This window comes from Phascolarctos cinereus, unplaced genomic scaffold (genome assembly GCF_003287225.1).
Source record: "Phascolarctos cinereus isolate Bilbo 61053 unplaced genomic scaffold, phaCin_HiC Scaffold_3;HRSCAF=262, whole genome shotgun sequence".
In the NCBI taxonomy this organism is placed as follows: Eukaryota; Metazoa; Chordata; class Mammalia; order Diprotodontia; family Phascolarctidae; genus Phascolarctos; species Phascolarctos cinereus.
The window spans coordinates 87,039,109-87,056,991 of record NW_027555736.1 but is presented as its reverse complement, the minus strand read 5'-3'; the positions used below and the strand labels follow the sequence as shown (position 1 = coordinate 87,056,991).

At 39.8% G+C, this 17,883-nt stretch overlaps 1 long non-coding RNA gene across 1 annotated transcript in view; it reads right to left on the bottom strand.

Moving 5' to 3' along the window:
- LOC110209628 (uncharacterized) overlaps positions 1-17,883 on the bottom strand; it is a 45,264-nt gene extending 27,381 nt beyond the window's left edge. Inside the window, exon 1 of the long non-coding RNA XR_002324872.2 lies at positions 17,650-17,883. This is a non-coding gene — a long non-coding RNA (uncharacterized LOC110209628). The remainder of the gene's footprint in view (positions 1-17,649) is intronic.

The window sequence follows — 17,883 nt, the reverse complement described above, 5'->3', positions numbered from 1 at the left end:
GGGGACAAATTAGATGACCTCTGGGGGTCCCTTCCTGATCTAAATCTTATAATCGCTCTTATAGTCCATCATCAGAGTTTGGATGTTGGGCTTTCTCAAAGGAGGGTGTGCGTGTTTTAAATCAATCAGGGGAAAAGGTAAGGGTTTGTTCTCACAGGTGAGTACTTTGAAGGAGACCCAAGTTCTTTGAAGCTCAGTCCTCTCAGGATCCAGAGGAGCACAGAGTGGTGACCTAGTTCCCACTCTTTGCAAGGCCTCTGACCTCTACTCCACTGATGCCTTGCCCCCTTTTTTGGCTGAACAACACTTTTACATATGGAAAGTAATAGAAGGTGAATGCCCTTGAATTCCAAAAGTGAAAGTTCAGCTTAGAATTGACTATAGTTGTTTTCCTAGAAATTAAAGCATCAAGTGTCAATACATGTGTGTGCAATTGAGCCCACGCACACACTCGTAACTGGATCCACAAAGCCTACATTTCTGAGTCACTACCTAGTTTCTTTTTTTCTCCACTTAATAGTATTTTTTTTCCAATTACATGTAAAGATGGTTTTCAACTCACTTTTATAAGATTTTGAGTTTCAAATTTTTTCACCCTCTCTCCTCTCCCCTCTCCCCAAGATGGCAAGCAATTTGATATAAGCTATACATGTACAATCTCATTAAACATATTTCCACATTAATCATGTGGAATCAGAACAAAAAGGAAAAACCATAAAAAAGAAAAAAAGAAAATAGTGTGCTTCAATCTGCATTCAGACTGCATAGTTCTTTCTCTGGATGTGGATAGTATTTTCCATCATGACTCTTTCAGAATTGTCTTAGGTCATTGTATTGCTGAGAAGATCTAAGTCTATCAAAGCTGATCATTGCACAATGTGGCTGTTACTGTGTATGATGTTCTGGTTCTACTCACTTCACTCAGCATCAGTCTGTACAAATCTTTCAAGGTTTTTCTGAAATCTGCTTGCTCATCATTTCTTATAGACTAATATTACATTCACATACCACAACTACTTCAACCATTCCCCAACTGATGGGCATACCCTCAATTTCCAATTCTTTGCCACCACAAAAACAGCTGCTATAATATTTTTGTACCATTGCCTAGTTTCAGGAGCTCACCTGAAGGTGTCTTTTGAACATTGCTTTATCATGCCAATATAAAGGACTTCAGATCCAAAGCATAGGTATCCAGTTTCCTGTTGGATTACTGTCTGTGACATTCAGTTTTACACTGGTATGATTTCAACAATCTCTGTTCCTCCATGGATCACACAAACTCACAAAGAATTTTGACAACCAATTCTCTCAAAATTTATTCTGCCTGAAATTAGCCAAGAAAGGGGATTATTAATCTAGGGTTTTGATAACCATATTTCAATGTGGTTTGTTTGTTTGTTTGTTTTTGTAATCCTATGTATTTTATATCAGGCATTTAAAAAACTCTTCTGAGAAGTCCATAGTATTCTCCAGATTTCTGAAGGGATGTATGATACTAAAGAAGGGTAAGAATTCCTGCTCTAGAGTAAGGTGACCAGGAAAATTTGCCTTCCAAACTCAGGATAAATTGACCCCAAAGAGAGACAGTGACTCCTTATGAAACAAAGATAGTGGAACATTGTTATTACCGTAACAACCACTAGTATTTATAAAGCATTGCAAGTGTCCAATTTTGTCATTAATTGTTTCAATCCTGTCATGACACCATTTGTGTTTTTTGTTGTTGCTTATTTTTTGCTTGTTTTGTTTCATTTTGTTTTTGTTTGTTTTTGGCAATGATGCTGGAGTACTTTGCCATTTCTTTCTCCAGCTCATTTTACAGATGAGGAGCAAAGACAAACAGGGTTAAGTGACTTGCCCAAGGTCGCACAGCTAGTAACTGTCTGAAGTCAGAATATTTTGAAATCACAAAAATGAGTCTTCCTGACTCCAGGCCTGACATTCTATCAACTGTGCCATGTAGCTGTCCTTAAGGTTTCTAAAGCACTTCACAGATATCATCTCATTTGATCCTCACCACAACCCTACAAAGTGGGTGCTGTTATAAGCTCCATTTTATAGATCAGTAAGCTGAGGTTAAGTGACTTACTTGGGTCACAAAATTACTAAGTGTACAAGGCAGGATTTGAATTGTTTTACTTACTCCAAGTTTGACACTGAGCCCCTAGTTGCCTCCCATTCCAGAAGTCATTAGTGAAAAGATGTCATTAGAAAGTTTTGCAAGTAGGGCAAGGAGGGGAGCTAGTTTAGGGTACAAGTATAGGGGAGAGATAATGGACCCCATGAGGTTTCTATACTCTTGAAAGACTGGCTGGTGCTGAGAAGATGAAGAGTGACTGGGATGGTAGCTGGGTGTGTTGACCATTAGGACAAAGGAATCATGCCCCAATACCAGGTTGATGTTGTTGAGGGTAGGGCCAGAGAGGAGGAGTTCACCTGTGATATGACCACTGGGGAGGTGGGGGACAGAGTGGGGAGGAAGTATCTTTGGAAAGGAGCTGCTGGTTCCACCTAAAATTTGGCATCCCAGAAGGAAGTTCCAATCACTCCTCCCTAGTTATGGCTTTGGTTTCATGGTTCTTAGGCTGGTCAGTCCTTCTGTGGTAGGGCACCAATGCAACAGATATTTGAATTGCATTCCTGCCCTACTCCTACTCCTACTCCTACTCCTACTGTGGCATTAGAGTGGACATCACCAGAACTTTGAAGTTCCATCTTTAGTAACCTCACCTAGAAGCCTAATATGAATGAATAAGAAAAGGAAAAAACAAACAAATATTTATTGAGTGCTTACTAGACATGAAGTGCTATGCTAAACATTAGAGGTACAAATAGGAAAGTGGAAGCTCTCAGAGAGCCCACATTTTAACTGGGGAGACAACACATATGAAAAATTTCAGCACCAAGTCAGAAGGAAAAGTCCCTTGATCCTTGGGATACAACAGCAAAACCGATGGTAAAGCACTTTGTTTCATATCATTTCCATTGATAAAATCATACACATTTCTGGTGTTGAACCATTTGAAAGTGCCAAGGTCTTTTGTGGCAAAAACTCTCTTTTCTAGGTCTTCAGTATCTTTGACTGCTGAGAAAGCAGGAGCTACAGCCTTTTGGTACCAGCTGGTCAGTATATAAAGGTAGTGGCTAATGTGTTAGTGGTGGTGAACAGGGTTGCCTTCTTGTACAGGGTCCTATCATGGTTAGAGTTGTATTTTAGAAATATAAGGAATATGAATTTGACAGCTGCATAGAAGTTGTAGTGTAAAGAGAAGAGACTGAAGTCTAGAAGACTAATCGGGAGACTCTAGCAATAGGTCCAATCAAGAGGTAGACAGAATCTGAACTATGGTGCTGGCCAAGTGAGTGGAAAGAAGAGGACAGATGAGAGACGTTTTGTGTACGTGTATAGCCTATATCAGATTGCGCACTGTCTTGGGGAGGGAGGCGGGGAAGGAGGGGGAGAAAATTTTAAAACTCAAAAGCTTATGGAAGTGATGGTTGATAAATCAAAATTAATTAATTAAAAAATAAATAAAAATAATATGATGCCACAACAGAATGCAAAATTTAAAAAACAGAGAGAAAGGGAGAGAGAGAGACATTTTGGAGGTAGAATTGATAAGACTTCACAACAGGATATGGTAGTGGAAATGAAGAGATGTGGACCTGGGTAACCATAAGGATAGTGGTACCCTTGACTAGGACACCAATAAGGATTTAGACCTCCAGTAGACTCGAGAGAAAAAGACATGAAAAGAAGGAAAGGGAGTGTTATTATAAGACAGAGAAATAGCACCTACTATATGCCAGGCAATGTGCTAAGCACTTTTTTTTAATAGCAAATATCTCACTTGATCTTTACGACAACCTTGTGAGGTAAGTGCTGTTATTATGCCTACTTTATAGTTGAGGAAACTAAAGCAAACAGAGGCTAAGTGACTTGCCCAAGGTCACATAGTCAATAAGTATCTGAGGCCAGATTTAGACAAAGGTTGTCCTGATTCCAAGCCCAGTGCCACCAGCTGCCTCCACTGGAATATTTTACTTAGAAGTAAAAGAGTAATGTGACTTCTACCAAGTACATTGTTTGCTTTGTCCTAAAATAGACAAGTCGATAGACTGAGGATAAGAAGCATTCAGTTTTCAGAAATGAAAGTATTCAGGCATGTGTGTGCTTCTTAAAATAAGTGACAGTTTGTCTATAACATTTATGCGTTATTATTCCCAAGAAAAAGATTTACCATGGCTGATAATCTCATGCAAATCATAACAGTAAGAAGCCCATTTTGCTGAACTGAAGGAAGGTCATTCAGTCTTATCTAAGCAGTTCCTCACATGGCAGCATACACAGCAAATATTCATCCGAATAAATGAGGGGCACAAAAGAGCTGAATGCAGATGAAAAAAAAAGAAATCACTGAATCATCCAGCTCTGGGAATTCAGCTGGAAGTTCAGAGGTTCCAAATAATTTCTAACATTTCACCCATAAAACTACTTCTGATTATCTTGTCGAAAAATACATACTTCCAAGGATAGAATTAATTAATCAACTACAAACTTCGTTTACAGAGTTAGAAGGGGAGTATCCATGAATATTCTTGGAGCTTATAATTTAAAGATATGATGTTAGTTTGGTTCACTAAAGGGGGAGTCATCAAACTATGGCCCCAGGGACAAATCCAATCTGTTGTCTAAGCTAACAAGGTTTTTCCCATTTTTTTAAAATACTGGTCCTGTGGGCCAGATATGACTCTTGGGCCATAGTTTGCCAAGCCCTGGACTAAAGCATCAAAGTCAAAACCATGAGTTTACTCCCCACATGAACCAATAATTTTGCTCTCCATACAGGCTAATAATTTTGCCTTCTCCATGGTCACAAATATTAGGAATCTCCAACCTTGGTCAGCTACCACTGAATATGTTCATGAAGGGGACAAAGTGAAAGAATTTGTATAGTTTAATGTAAATCTGTAAGTACTTCTAGAAAATAATTCAGAATGCCTATAAACTAGTGGGGAGTCAATAGCATCATCAAAAAAATGCTTTTGGTACGCAAGTATAGGCCATATTTCAAAGCATCTTTAGACTTTACATGGACCCAGGTTCATATTGGTAGCCAGGTGCCAGCCAGAAAGCATAGGACTTGGAATCAAGGAGACAGGTTTAAAATCTGTGTAACTGTGACCATGGACAAGGCATTTGACTTCTCAGTTTCCTCATCTACGAAATGAGGATAATAATTGTACCTACCTCACAGGGTTTTTGTGAGGATCAAATGAGATAATGTATATAAAATGCTTTGCAAATATTAGTGATATATATATATATATATATACATATGTATACATATACACATATATAAATGCTAGCTTATATTATTAATTATTATAGCATCATGTATTATTATATACTATATATCTTACAGAATTCTCAATAATAGATTACCTTTATAATTTATTTTTGTTCCCATCTTCATAAATCAGGAGAATTATGAAGTTAACTTAGGCTTAGGTTATTGAGTTTCCAAGAATGCTAACAAATCCAGGCTAAGAATAGTATTGAAACAATAAAACATTTATTCAGAACAGAAACAAACGCTGAAATGACATGCAGCGATTCCATGCCACATCACCAGTGGGTGCATTCTCATTCCCATCCCCTAAAGTATTTTGGATCACAAAAACTCACTAAACACTCAAAGTATCATTAGAACAGATTTGAACAATATCTCTTTGAAGCCAGAGGTGTTTTGTTTTGTTTCTTTTTTTAAATTTCCATAAAGGCAGCTCCTCCATCATCTCTGCTTGGGATCATGTTCTAACAGAGTCTACAGCTCCATCAGACCAATGACTCTTTACTCTGTCTACGTGAGAATTTTGCTGGACCAAGGCTGGTCCAACAGCTAAAGATTTTTTCCACTAACCATTCCCAGATCACAGATACTTCTATTACTAGCTCCTTATACTCTTTGACTATCTTCCCTTTCAAAGGAATCTTTATTTCTTTCTATTCAACTGTTGTACCATGGGCACACAGCTTCATGAGAAATGGAGACTTCTTCCAGTAAATGCTTGTGCTCTCAGTCTGGATATCCTAAAAGATGTCCTTTCCACATCTGACACACCTATTATACAAAGCAGAGTAATTTATCATTAGGCAGCTAGGTGGTACAGTGGATTGAGGCTGGGCCTAGAATCAGGAAGATACCTCTTCATGAGTTTAAATCTGTCCCCTGACACTTACTAGCTGTGTGAGCCTGGGCAAATCACTCAGCCCTATTTGATTCAGTCCCTCATCTGCAAAGTGAGCTGCAGAAGGAAATGGCAAAGGGGCAGCTAGGTGGTGCAGTGGATAGAGCACTGGCCCTGGATTCAGGAGAACCTGAGTTCAAATCTGGCCTCAGACCAAACACTTGACACTTACTAGCTATATGACCCTGGGCAAGTCACTTAACCCCATTGCCTAGCAAAAAGAGAGAGAGAGAGAATAAGAGAAAAGAGAGAGAGAGAGAGAGAGAGAGAGAGAGAGAGAGAGAGAGAGAGAGAGAGAGAGAGAAGGAAATGGCAAACCACTCCAGTATCTTTGCCAAGAAAACTCCAAATAGGTTCACAAAGAATCAGACACAACTGAACAATGACTGAACCTAGACCTGTGCATGAATGTTTGTATGCACATTACTATGAATTCAGAAAGTCTTATTACCTGCACCTGAATGACTGAAAATTACCAGGGATAACATGATCATATCCCGTAAAATTGCCCTAGGAGACATGGATAGTATCAGGGCAAAGATAGAATTTGTGCGCCAGTTTCTTTCTCTAAACAGTGAATTCCTTGAGAGCAAGGATTGGGTTTTTCAGTTGTTGCGGTGGTGTCATTTCCCTAGCACTTAGCACAATGTCTGAAACATAGTAGGTGCTTCATAAATACTTATTGTCTTGATTCAACTTTATCTAATTCCCCTACTAAACAAATATAGGATATTGTGTACCGTCATACAATTATCCAAGAAACTCTGGACTGGGTATCAGGAGACTTGTATTTTAATTCTAATTCTAATAGTTATATGACTTTGAACAAGTCAGGCTAGGCATTAATAACATAGTAGCACCTATATGAAGGCAAGTTGGGAAAAGTGGGCAGTCACAATGGGGAAAAAGCCCAGAATTCAACTCTCAGTCTTAGCTTTAAACTATGAAAATATTCCAATATCCCAGACTCATCAGACCTGAAATAACAGTGTTAGAACTGGGTTCAAGTCCCAGCTTTGCTACAAAGTCACAATGTGATCTTACACTAATTACTTTACCTCTCTAGACTTCGGTTTCCTCACCTATAAAGTAAGGAGATTGGACTAGATTCAGATCTAAAATTCTCTAGCATCCCTTCATAGACATTCTGACCCATGAGTCAATGGTGCTTAGTGAGTATTACTAGTCAAATGCTTATGGACTGACTGGACTGATAGATGTCCTGGCACTAGCTTCTTGATATGCTGGCCCATCTCACTGCATCAATGATTCAACTTGTTGGCTGTAATCCCAATGTTACACACCCTGACTACTGTCCTTTATTGTTGTTATTCTGTCATTTTTCAGTCGCATCTGACTCTTTGTGATCCCTTTTGGGTTTTTCGTGGCAAAGATACTGGAGCAGTTTGCCATTTCCTTCTCCAACTCATTTTACAGATGAGGAAACTGAGGAAAACAGGGTGAAGTGACTTGCTTAGGGTCATACAACTAGTAAGTACCCAAAGCTGGATTTGAACTCAGGTTCTCCTGACTCTAAGTCTGGCACTGTATCCGCTGCACCACCTCGCTGCCCTGAACTTCATTGAGCTACCCACAAAAAAAAAAAGGCTTACCATTTTACTGTTATCAAACTGTTTTCTTGGCAGGAAAAAAAGTAGAAAACTACAACTATTCTCTTCTTTTAGCCAGAAGAGTGATTTTATTGCTTAAGAGTATCATTTCTACTTGCCAAGATGGAGAGCCAATGTTCAGAAAGATCTACTTAGACATAGTGATGCCAAATTGAGTGCTGTGTTCCCATTAGACAAAAGAGTTCCACCATCCTTTCACCTGTGATGAGTCAAGAAATCACAAAGACACCTCCAATCCTGGTAATTAGTCTACCCACAAGTTAATAAACTATTGGACAGCCTCCCCCATGTTCTGAGAATCAACAAGGAATCAGCAACTCAGTTGTAGACGTCAGGGGCAAATAGAAAAAATGTTAGGAAGTCTTAGCACTGTAGCAGTAGAAGCATGGCCCTGATTATCATCTTTATTCATTTAGATTCTCATGTGAGAACAAAAGAGAAATGTGTTTCTACTTTTTTTCTCATCTTTTTTCTTATTCTTTCTTTTATTCTTTTTTTATTCTTTCTTTCAGAGCCAGCATTTTCACAAACCTGTACTGTTCCACTTGGAATTTGGTATTTAAAGAGTAGCTTGGAAAATTGTTCAAACTGCTCAGACAGGAACCATAACAAAGCCTCACGCTCACACATCCATCTTCTCTCCTGGCAAGCCAGGACAGCGATTCCGATCCACTTGACTCAGTACACTGAGGCTAATACTCTGGATCAGCCCACCACCCAGTTTATTCATATTAGAGCTAATTTCTTTGGAGGGGGGATTAAAACAGCTGCAGCCTTGGGTGCCAACTGTTTGTGTTTGTCAGAAAATTTATTTAAATCACCTCTTCAAAAGAACCCCACTACAGGAGCCAGTGTATCAGGATAGCTGCTAGTTTCTTTATTAATGCCAAGAGAGCCGGATGTACAGAAGCTTGACTTAAGCACTCCTGAAAACCTAAAAGGGAATTCCATGTAGACAGAGGATCGACAAGGGGAAATTAAAATGCATGTTAAGACAAGGGGAGCCAGAAACAGCAAAGCTTCGAACCAGAGCAAACACACGCTCTGGAAAAGGCAGCCTCTTCCAACCTCACCAGATCAGATATGTCTCCTTGATTTATGCTTCCATTTTCTCCTCTCCCAGAAAAGTTTCATTTTTAAAAGTCGAGTTGATAGAGAACTGCACACATTGCTTAGCAACCAACATGCCAACATTATTTGGTTCTAAAATGCCAACACCTGCACAATATTTGAGCTGTAATTTTTCATTCATTCACTTATGTTCAGGGAACAGTTGTATAGACACATTTTATATGTATAAACATACATGCATACAGATAATACCACACACATATGTGTATATATGCGCATTTATGCCACACCCATCTATATACTTAGAGCGCTGTGTGTATATACACACATATGTGTACACTTTAGATTCAGGGCTTTTTTATAACATTCCCAAGCACTGTTTTCACAAGAAGATCTAAGCTGTTTACAAACTTCACAACATCCTGTGTATTCACACAAATTCCAGTTCTGATACCTTCACTTGGATGTGCCTGAGGATAAGGGTCTGAAAACATTTCCTTGCTGGCCAGGGAGAGGGGAGTGGGTGGATCTTTCAGATAAATATGAAAATGTGAGTAAAGAGCAATTACTAATTATAATCTTTTTTTATTCAAAAGCTTCAGTTGCTGCAATGATACCCAGGCTCACAGATTTAGAGATGAAAGGGACCTCAGATACTATCTAATCATACTCACATATTGGTGAGAATCAAGCCCACAGCCTCTACTCCAATGCCAGCAATCTTCTTTTTTTTAAAAATTTAAGTTCAATTAATGTGTGTGTGTGTGTGTGTTTTTCCCATTAGAAATATTTACTGATTACTCCCACTTCATGAGAGGTTATCATGTAACAAAGTAAGATAGTTAAGACCAGTAATACGATGATCTCATTTGAAAGTGCAGGCAACATTTCCTCCCTCCCTCTCTATTTTTAAATGAACAGAAATTTTCTCTCCCTTCCACCCCAGACACATAGAGGAGAGAAGAGGAAAGACAAAGAAAGGAAAACAGTGGATAGAGTTCTGGACCTGAGTTCAAATCCTACCCAAAATACTCAATAGCTGAGCAAAACACTTAGCTTCATTCAGTTCTCAGTTTCTATCTCTGAATTTTTCTCACCTTCTTCACAGGGTTGCTGTGGGAATCAAATAAGATATCATATGTAAAGTACTTTGCAAACCCTAAAGCATTCTATAAATGCTAGCTATGAAATAAATGCAATAATGAACGTGATTTTTTTTAAAAAAAAGCACTTCAGAATCAATCAACAAACATATATTAAATGCTTACAATGTGCCAGGCAAATTAGGGAAATAAAGAAAAGCAAACAAATTTCCTGCCCTCAAGGGGATTGAATTCTAACAGGGAAACAACATGTATAAAAATCAGCATATATGCAGAATATACACAGAGTAGAAGGAAGGTAAACTTAGCAGTGAAGGCACTGGTAGCTGGGAAACTGGCAAAGGCCACCTGTGGAAGGTGTTGGATTTGAGTCTTGAGGAAAGCCAAGGACTCTTAAAAGGTAGAGATAAGGAAGGAGAACTGGCAGAGGCGGGAGGGGGCGATTATGGGGTAGTGGAGAGAGAGAGAGAGAGAGAGGAAGACTTGGTGGGAGAGGGGAGAGAAAGGTGAGGGAGGGAGAGAAAGCAAAGGTGAGACAATGAGTGTAGCAGAGGGAGAAACAGAGGAGGGAGGGGAAAAGGGAGATGGGGGAGAGGGAGGGAGGAAGGGAGGAAGGGAGAAAGAGAGAGAGAGAGAGAGAGAGAGAGAGAGAGAGAGAGAGAGAGAGAGAGAGAGAGAGAGAGAATCACCAATTGTAAATGATTTTGTTTTCAAAGGCTTTAGAGAAGAAAGGAGGAGAGATCAAGAAAAGGGTGAGGAGACTGAAGCAGAAAGGAGACAATAGATAGGAAGAAATTGAAAGAGAAGGAAAATTTTCTGGCAAACCAGGGTGGGATGAAATCAAGGGTACTTCTAGAGGGATTGGCCTTGGCAAAGAGAAGAGCTACCTATTTATTAATTAGAGACTTGAGAGGTGGTAGTAGGGGGTGATGGTAAGGGGATTCAAGATGAAAAGAGTAGGAAAAAGATAATGCTTGTATCAAATGGCTTTAATTTTTTTCATTAAAGCATGAAGTGAAGTCTTCAGTGGAGAGGGTGGAGGGAGGTGCCATAAGAGGCTTGAGAAAAGAAGAAAAGATTGGAAACAGATGTTTTGGTGATTAAAATGGGGGCTTAGGGAGGAGCAGAAGTTTTGCCTTGCTGTGGTGAGGGACCAGTAGAAACTATGTAGCATACATTTGTAGCAGACCTATTTCAGCACCATCTCATGATTGTTTCCAGCTCTGTTCAGCAGCATATGAGTAGGAATGAAAGAGGCAGATAGTGGGAATAATCTAGAATTGGGATTTGGCATTGTCAATGAGATGAAAAAGGATAGCATGGAAGCTATTGTAAAGGACAGGGAGCATAGCCAGTGCAGGGGTGATGGATGACCTGAGAAAGAACTACAAGATAAAAAAGTTGGAAGTGATGAGGAGGATGAAGAATTAGGGTTAGGGATAGAAATCAAAAGGAGACATGGACTTGGTGGGGTGGAGTCATAGCTCTCAGTTACTATCTGAGTAACCTCAGCCAAAGTCACTCCACCTCTCTCAGACTTAGTTTTCTTATCTATAAAATGGATTGATAATAATTCTTGTGCTACCTACCTCAGAGGGTCATTGTGAGAATAAAATGAGATGGCATTATGAAAAACACTTTCTAAGCCTTAAAGCTCTGTGTAAATACAAACTAATAACAAGTAACTATTATTCTTGGGTCCCTGGAATCCTGTTAAAAGTCAGGAACAAAATTTAGCTCCCTTAATAAGTACCATAGGACCATTAGCATTATAGGATATCAAATTGGAAGGGTCCTTAAAGAACACCTAATGTTTAGATTCTAACCCAATTCAGGGAAATGTGTGGTACAGTGGATAGATCACTGAGCCCAAAGTCAAGAAGACCTGAGTTCAAATCCAGCCTCAGAGACTTAGCAGCCATATGAGCCTGGACAAGTCACTTAACTTCTGTCTGTCTCAGTTTCCTCAACTGTAAATGGGGATAACAATAGCACCTACCTCCGTGATTGTTGTGAGAATCAAAGAAGATAATATTTGTAAAATGCTTAGTATAGTGCCTAGATCATAGTAGGCACTTAATAAACGCTTATTCCCTTCCTAATCAGGATAGGTGTGTTTAAACCATGTTATTATTTTGTGCATCCAGATAACATGAGATCCCTTCTCGCTCCTCCCTCAAGAAAGTTAAGGCTGATATGCAAATGAAATCATGCAAAATAGCTAGCTCAGAAATTTGAGCAATCAATATTGAATTGGTGCCATGAAATCAAATATTAAATCAACAGGCATACTTAATCCTGTGCATCCCACGAAAGGCTATATGAGCTTTGCTTTCAAGCATTTAGTGCATGAAATTAGGAGTCTTTCTCAATTCCTTGGTCCCCCTTGCTGTACATATAAATACATATACATGACATATTACAGTGTATATATGCATGTATACATATATGTGTTTATATATGCATCCACAAAGTATATATGGTATATATAATATACATATATGCACACATATATGGCATATACATATTACAGTATATGTATGCATATATACCTATATGTGTTTATATATACATACACAAAGTATATGTATGTCATATACATATATACACACACATATACACATATATCCACACATATCTCTATGCAATTAGTTACCAAGTCTCACTTCTATCTCCACATCTCTCCCAATCTTGTTTTTTCCATTCACATAATAGGCACTTAAGAACGCATACAGATTAATTGAGGATGATGTCATAGAACACGCTCCTCAGACGTTCCAGTGTAGTTCATAGGTTACCTTTGATAGCAAAGAATAGTGGATGCCTGACTGCCCTGGGAAGCACATGCACACATCCCCACACCTCCAGATCTAATTCTTCAAACCACTTGTGAAAGTTGCTTTATGCTGATACCCTTCAGCAATTCAGTTCCCTCCCTAAGCCAGGAGATCTGATTTCCCTTATCTCCACTTGCATAAACACAAATGTTATCTTTGCTCATACACCCAATGTGACTCTATTTGACCAACACAATGGAAGACTATGTGCTGGAGTGCTCACTATTACCTCTGGTTAAAAGGAAAAGGGGGAGGAGAAGGGAGGTAATGATCAAAGGGGGCAGGCCTGCTGAATAAGCCTTTCACAGGGAATTATGGCTTAGACTTTGTTTTAAACTGCTGCCAAAGCCAAGCGTTTGAGAGTCTTCCATGGGCAGCTTCTCAGGTTTGTATTTTTTAGTGTTTAGCATTTTCTCTTTGTTGTTGAGAAATGTTTTGGGCCGATGTTTTCCAAATTTCAGAGCCAGAACTAATGCTCTGAATGCAAAGTACGAAATAAGGGAAAACAGCTACAAACAAGTACCCGAGGGGGAGAAAAAAGCATAACGCCCAGAACCTTGCTGGCCCTACAGCAGAATAATGCAAAGAGCTCTAGACTTGAAGTCAGAGGCATGGCTTCTAATCTCTCCTCTATATTTACTATCCATGTGAAAATGGGGCTAGTCATTTTGCCTCTCAGTGGGCAAGTCAGGAGGGAGCCCAGGCAGGTTCACCACCATAGAACACCTCCCACAGCCCACCTCCATATTTCTTTTTCCTGCCCTGCCGCTGGGCCTTCTCTAGCACCAGGCCCAGTTTACTGCCGTGGACACCCACCTCCCACATCTGTGGCATCTAGGGCCTGCACTCTGGGACACAGTCAGGCCATGTACTTCTCCAGGCACGTCTGGCACCTCTCCTCTTCCTCCTCAGGCTTCCATACCACCACCTGCTCCTGCCAGCCAAGATGCAGATGTCCTGGGGTCTCAGGACATAATATCGCCTGCCACAAAGCTGGACCTCAAGGGAGGATCTTACAAACCCGAACCACTTAGCTTCCTAAATAGACCTTTCTCTAACTAGCTACTCAGCCCAGACTCATTCCTTAGTGGTTAGCTATTCCAATCCCTTATAGTCTCACCATGCCAATGATTTTGAACCACATCCTGTGCCACCAGTATGCAAACCCCATCCCCTCACTTCAATTCACCTCAACCCTACTCCAGCCCTTAATCCCATTTACCTCAACACTATTTCAGTTTCCCACTCCAAATCTACCCATCATGGACCTGGAGTCAGGAAGACCCAAATTGAAATCTGGCTTCAGATACACATCGGCCATGTCACTTTGGGGGGAGTGATTTAACATCTATTTGCCTCAATTCCCTTCTCTGTAAAATGGAGATAATAATAGCTATATAGGTAATAATGATAGGTGAGCTTTTCTACCCATCATGCACTTGCTCCAGGTGGGACACCACCTCCTCTTTCTGTCTAAAGAGTTTAAACTTGCCACTTCAAAGTTCATCATGGATGATGATAGGGCTGCTCTCACTGTTGACGGCTGTAGAATGTGCAAGACTGGATTTGCAGGAGTTCCCATTACCTACTCCTCCATTCTATGTCAGCTACATACAGATGCCCATAATACCAAATTTTGAAATCATTTTTTTCTGATCATAATCTTTTATCATTCCATTTTCCTCTTTGCCTTGTAACTCCTAACATTATTCTCCATCTTTACCATGACTGCTATTCCCTCTACTCCTCAATTCTTTCTCAAGCCATCACCCCAGCTCAGGCTGTACTCTCTCCTCTTTCCTGTCTCCAGCCCTGACTGAACCAGTTCAACTGTACACGCATGAATCCTTTGCTGTCTTGTCTTATTGCTGACCATGACTTACCAAACCTCAGTCATGGATTATTCCTACCATCCACTTCCTTCTCTTGTATTTATATGTGGCGCAACAGACCTGAAGGAAATTGTGAAACCATGCTGATTAGGTCCACAAATTAAGTTACCCAATTTCAGCTGGGCCTTCTCTGCAACAAAGCAGTCATTCTACTTGTCTACCATCAATTTTCTCTTTCCACTCTCCACAGCAGTTGTTCTAAACCTTCTCCTCAAATCTCCCATAACATGTCCACCCACAACCCCCTCAACTAAGGATTTCACCTCATACTTTACCAAAAAAAGAGACCATTAATCAAGACCTTCTCCATCTCTCTTCATCTCCCTTCATTCAGACATTCTCCCCCACTACTTCCTCTCTCTGATTAAGAATTAGCACTTCTCCTTGCCACGGACAATCCTTCTGCATGTACCCTTTTAATCTTTATTTTTCAATTTTTTTAACTAGCAAAAATTTATTTTTTTCTCCCACTGTATTATTGAAAAAAAAATAAAAAAACAAAACTCTTGTAACAAATTTTTAGAGTCAAGCAAAACAAATTCCTGCTTTGGTTTCATACACTCAGTCTTCTCCAGCAGATTGTTCCTTTTATCATCTCTATTCTCTCTCTTATCTTCAATTTGACCCTATCTAGTAGTTCCTTCTCAGAAGCCTACAAATGCCTCCTAATCCTTAAAAAAGAAAAAAAACCCTCACTTTATCCTAACATCCCCAATATCTATTGTCATTCTTCTCAGCTAGCTTCATAAGAAAGCCATCTACACTAAGTAGGAACGCTAAGTTCTTACACTTAGCAGACTGTTTCCTAAATTCTTTACTAAACCCTCTGCAAACCAGCTTCCAATCTCATCATTCAACTAAAAATGCCCTTTCAAAGATAACCAAATGATCACTTATTCTCTAAATCTAAGAATCTTTTCCACGTCACCGTTCTTGACAAATCATCCATTCTTGCAGTATTCCATGCTGTTGATCAGCTTCTGTTCCTGGAAAACTCTCTCTTCTCTAGGTTTTCATGACCTTCATCTTTCATAGCTCTCATCCTATCTGTCTGGTCACTTCCTCTCAGTCTCCTTTACTTGTTCTTTGTCCATGTCGTGCCCTCTAACTGTGAGAGTACTCCCAAGGATTTATTCTGAATCTTCTTCCCTTTTTCCTCCATACTATCTCACTTGGTGATCTCATCACCCCTGTCCCTCATGGTTCAATGATTATCTCTATGCAGATGATTCCCAAATGTACGCATCTGGCCCTTATCTCTCTCCCCACCTGCACCATCAACTGACTTTTCACCATCTTGAATTGGATGACACTTAGGCATCTCAAATTCAACATGTCCAAAACAGAACTCATCATCTTTTCCCAATACTTTCCAACTTTCCTATTATTGGTTTTATTATTGTTGTTGTTGTCGTTGTTGTTTTGGTAAGGCAATCAGGGTTAAGTGACTTGCCCAGGGTCACACAGCTGGTAAATATCAAGTATAGGAGGCCAGATTTGAACTCAGGTCCTCCTGACCCCAGGGTTGGTGTACCTAGCTGCCCCCTTTTTTGCCTATTATTGTTGAGGGTACTGCCATCCTCCTAGACACCAAAGCCCCCAACTTCTCTGTGCCATCTTCTAATCATTTATTGTGTTACTATCTTTTACATGTCCAATTGCTTGCAAAATTTTGTCATTTCTGTCTTCACAATATGTCTTCTTTGTCCCTTTCTCACCACTCATACATCCAAACCATCATATTTCACCTTGTTATAACCTCTGAGCCTAAACTATTACAAGAGCCTTCTAACTGATCTAATTGTCTCAAATCTCACCCCATTCCAATCAGTTCTCCACTCAGCTGCCAAAGGGTTTTTCCTAAAATTTAGGAATGTCATGTCACCCTTAATCAACTCCAGCTCTCTACTCTCTCTAAGATGCATCTGTTTGGTATTTAAAGCCTTTCACAGCCCGACCCCTTCCTGTCTTTCTAGGCATTTTACACTTTAGTCTCCCACCCTGATGCTTTCAAAATCCAATTACATTAGCCTACTTATGATTTCTTGTACGAGATACTCCATCCCTGCCTCCCATTCCTGGAATGCTCTTAACCTCTGAAGCTTAATTACCCTCACTTTCTTCAAAATTCAGTTCAAATCCTACCTTCTGCAGAAGGTCTTTCCTAGTCCCCCAGCTGCCAGTGCCTGCCTTCTGAGATAACCTCTGATGACCTGTTGTATTTATTGTATATATACTTAGTTATTTACATATGGCACCCCCTACTAAAATGGTAGCTCCTTAAAGGCAGGGTTTGTTTTTTTTTAAGAATTCCTCAATATTTAGCATAGTGCTTAGCACATAGTAAGCCCTTAATAAACGCTTTTCAACTAAAGGGAAAGAAAGGAAGACAGAGAGAGAGAGAGAGAGAGAGAGAGAGAGAGAGAGAGAGAGAGAGAGAGAGAGAGAGATTGTTCTATATTATTTCTTTTCAAAATGGGGTCTGGGTACCCATAGTGGTCACTGAGACATTTGAGTGGGGGTCTCTGAGATCAAAACTATTTTCATAATACTACTAAGATATTTTAATGTCTTGGTAAATGTCAGTAGATAAAAAAGCTCTTTGGGGAGTCCTCAACAACTTCTGGGAGTTTAAAGAGTCAAGAGTCAGCCAGATTAACTCGTAAGATCAATAAGACAAAATAGTTAGAAAGCAGGGTGGTTTAGTAGAAAGGACTTTGGGCTTTGACTTGGGGAACCTGAAGTATTCTAGTTTCCACTTTAATTTACTGTGTGGATTTTGGAAAAGTCAGTTCCTTTTCTGGGCCTTCAGTTTCCTCCCTTAGAATATGAAGGGGCAGGAATAGCACAAAGTACTTACCTCACAAGCTGTTATGAGTAAAGTGCTTTGTCCACGTTAAAGACTAGGTGGTTATAGGTCCTTCTCTGTATCCTCATTCTGCAGAAGAGTACAGAGCAGGTTAAGTTATTTACCCAAGATTACCTAGTTGGCAAAGCCAGGACTCAAACATATCCGAACTTTGACTCCTAATTTGCTACTGTTCCCAATATTCCAGGCTTTCTCTTTGACAGTTACCAAGGCAAATAAAAAGAA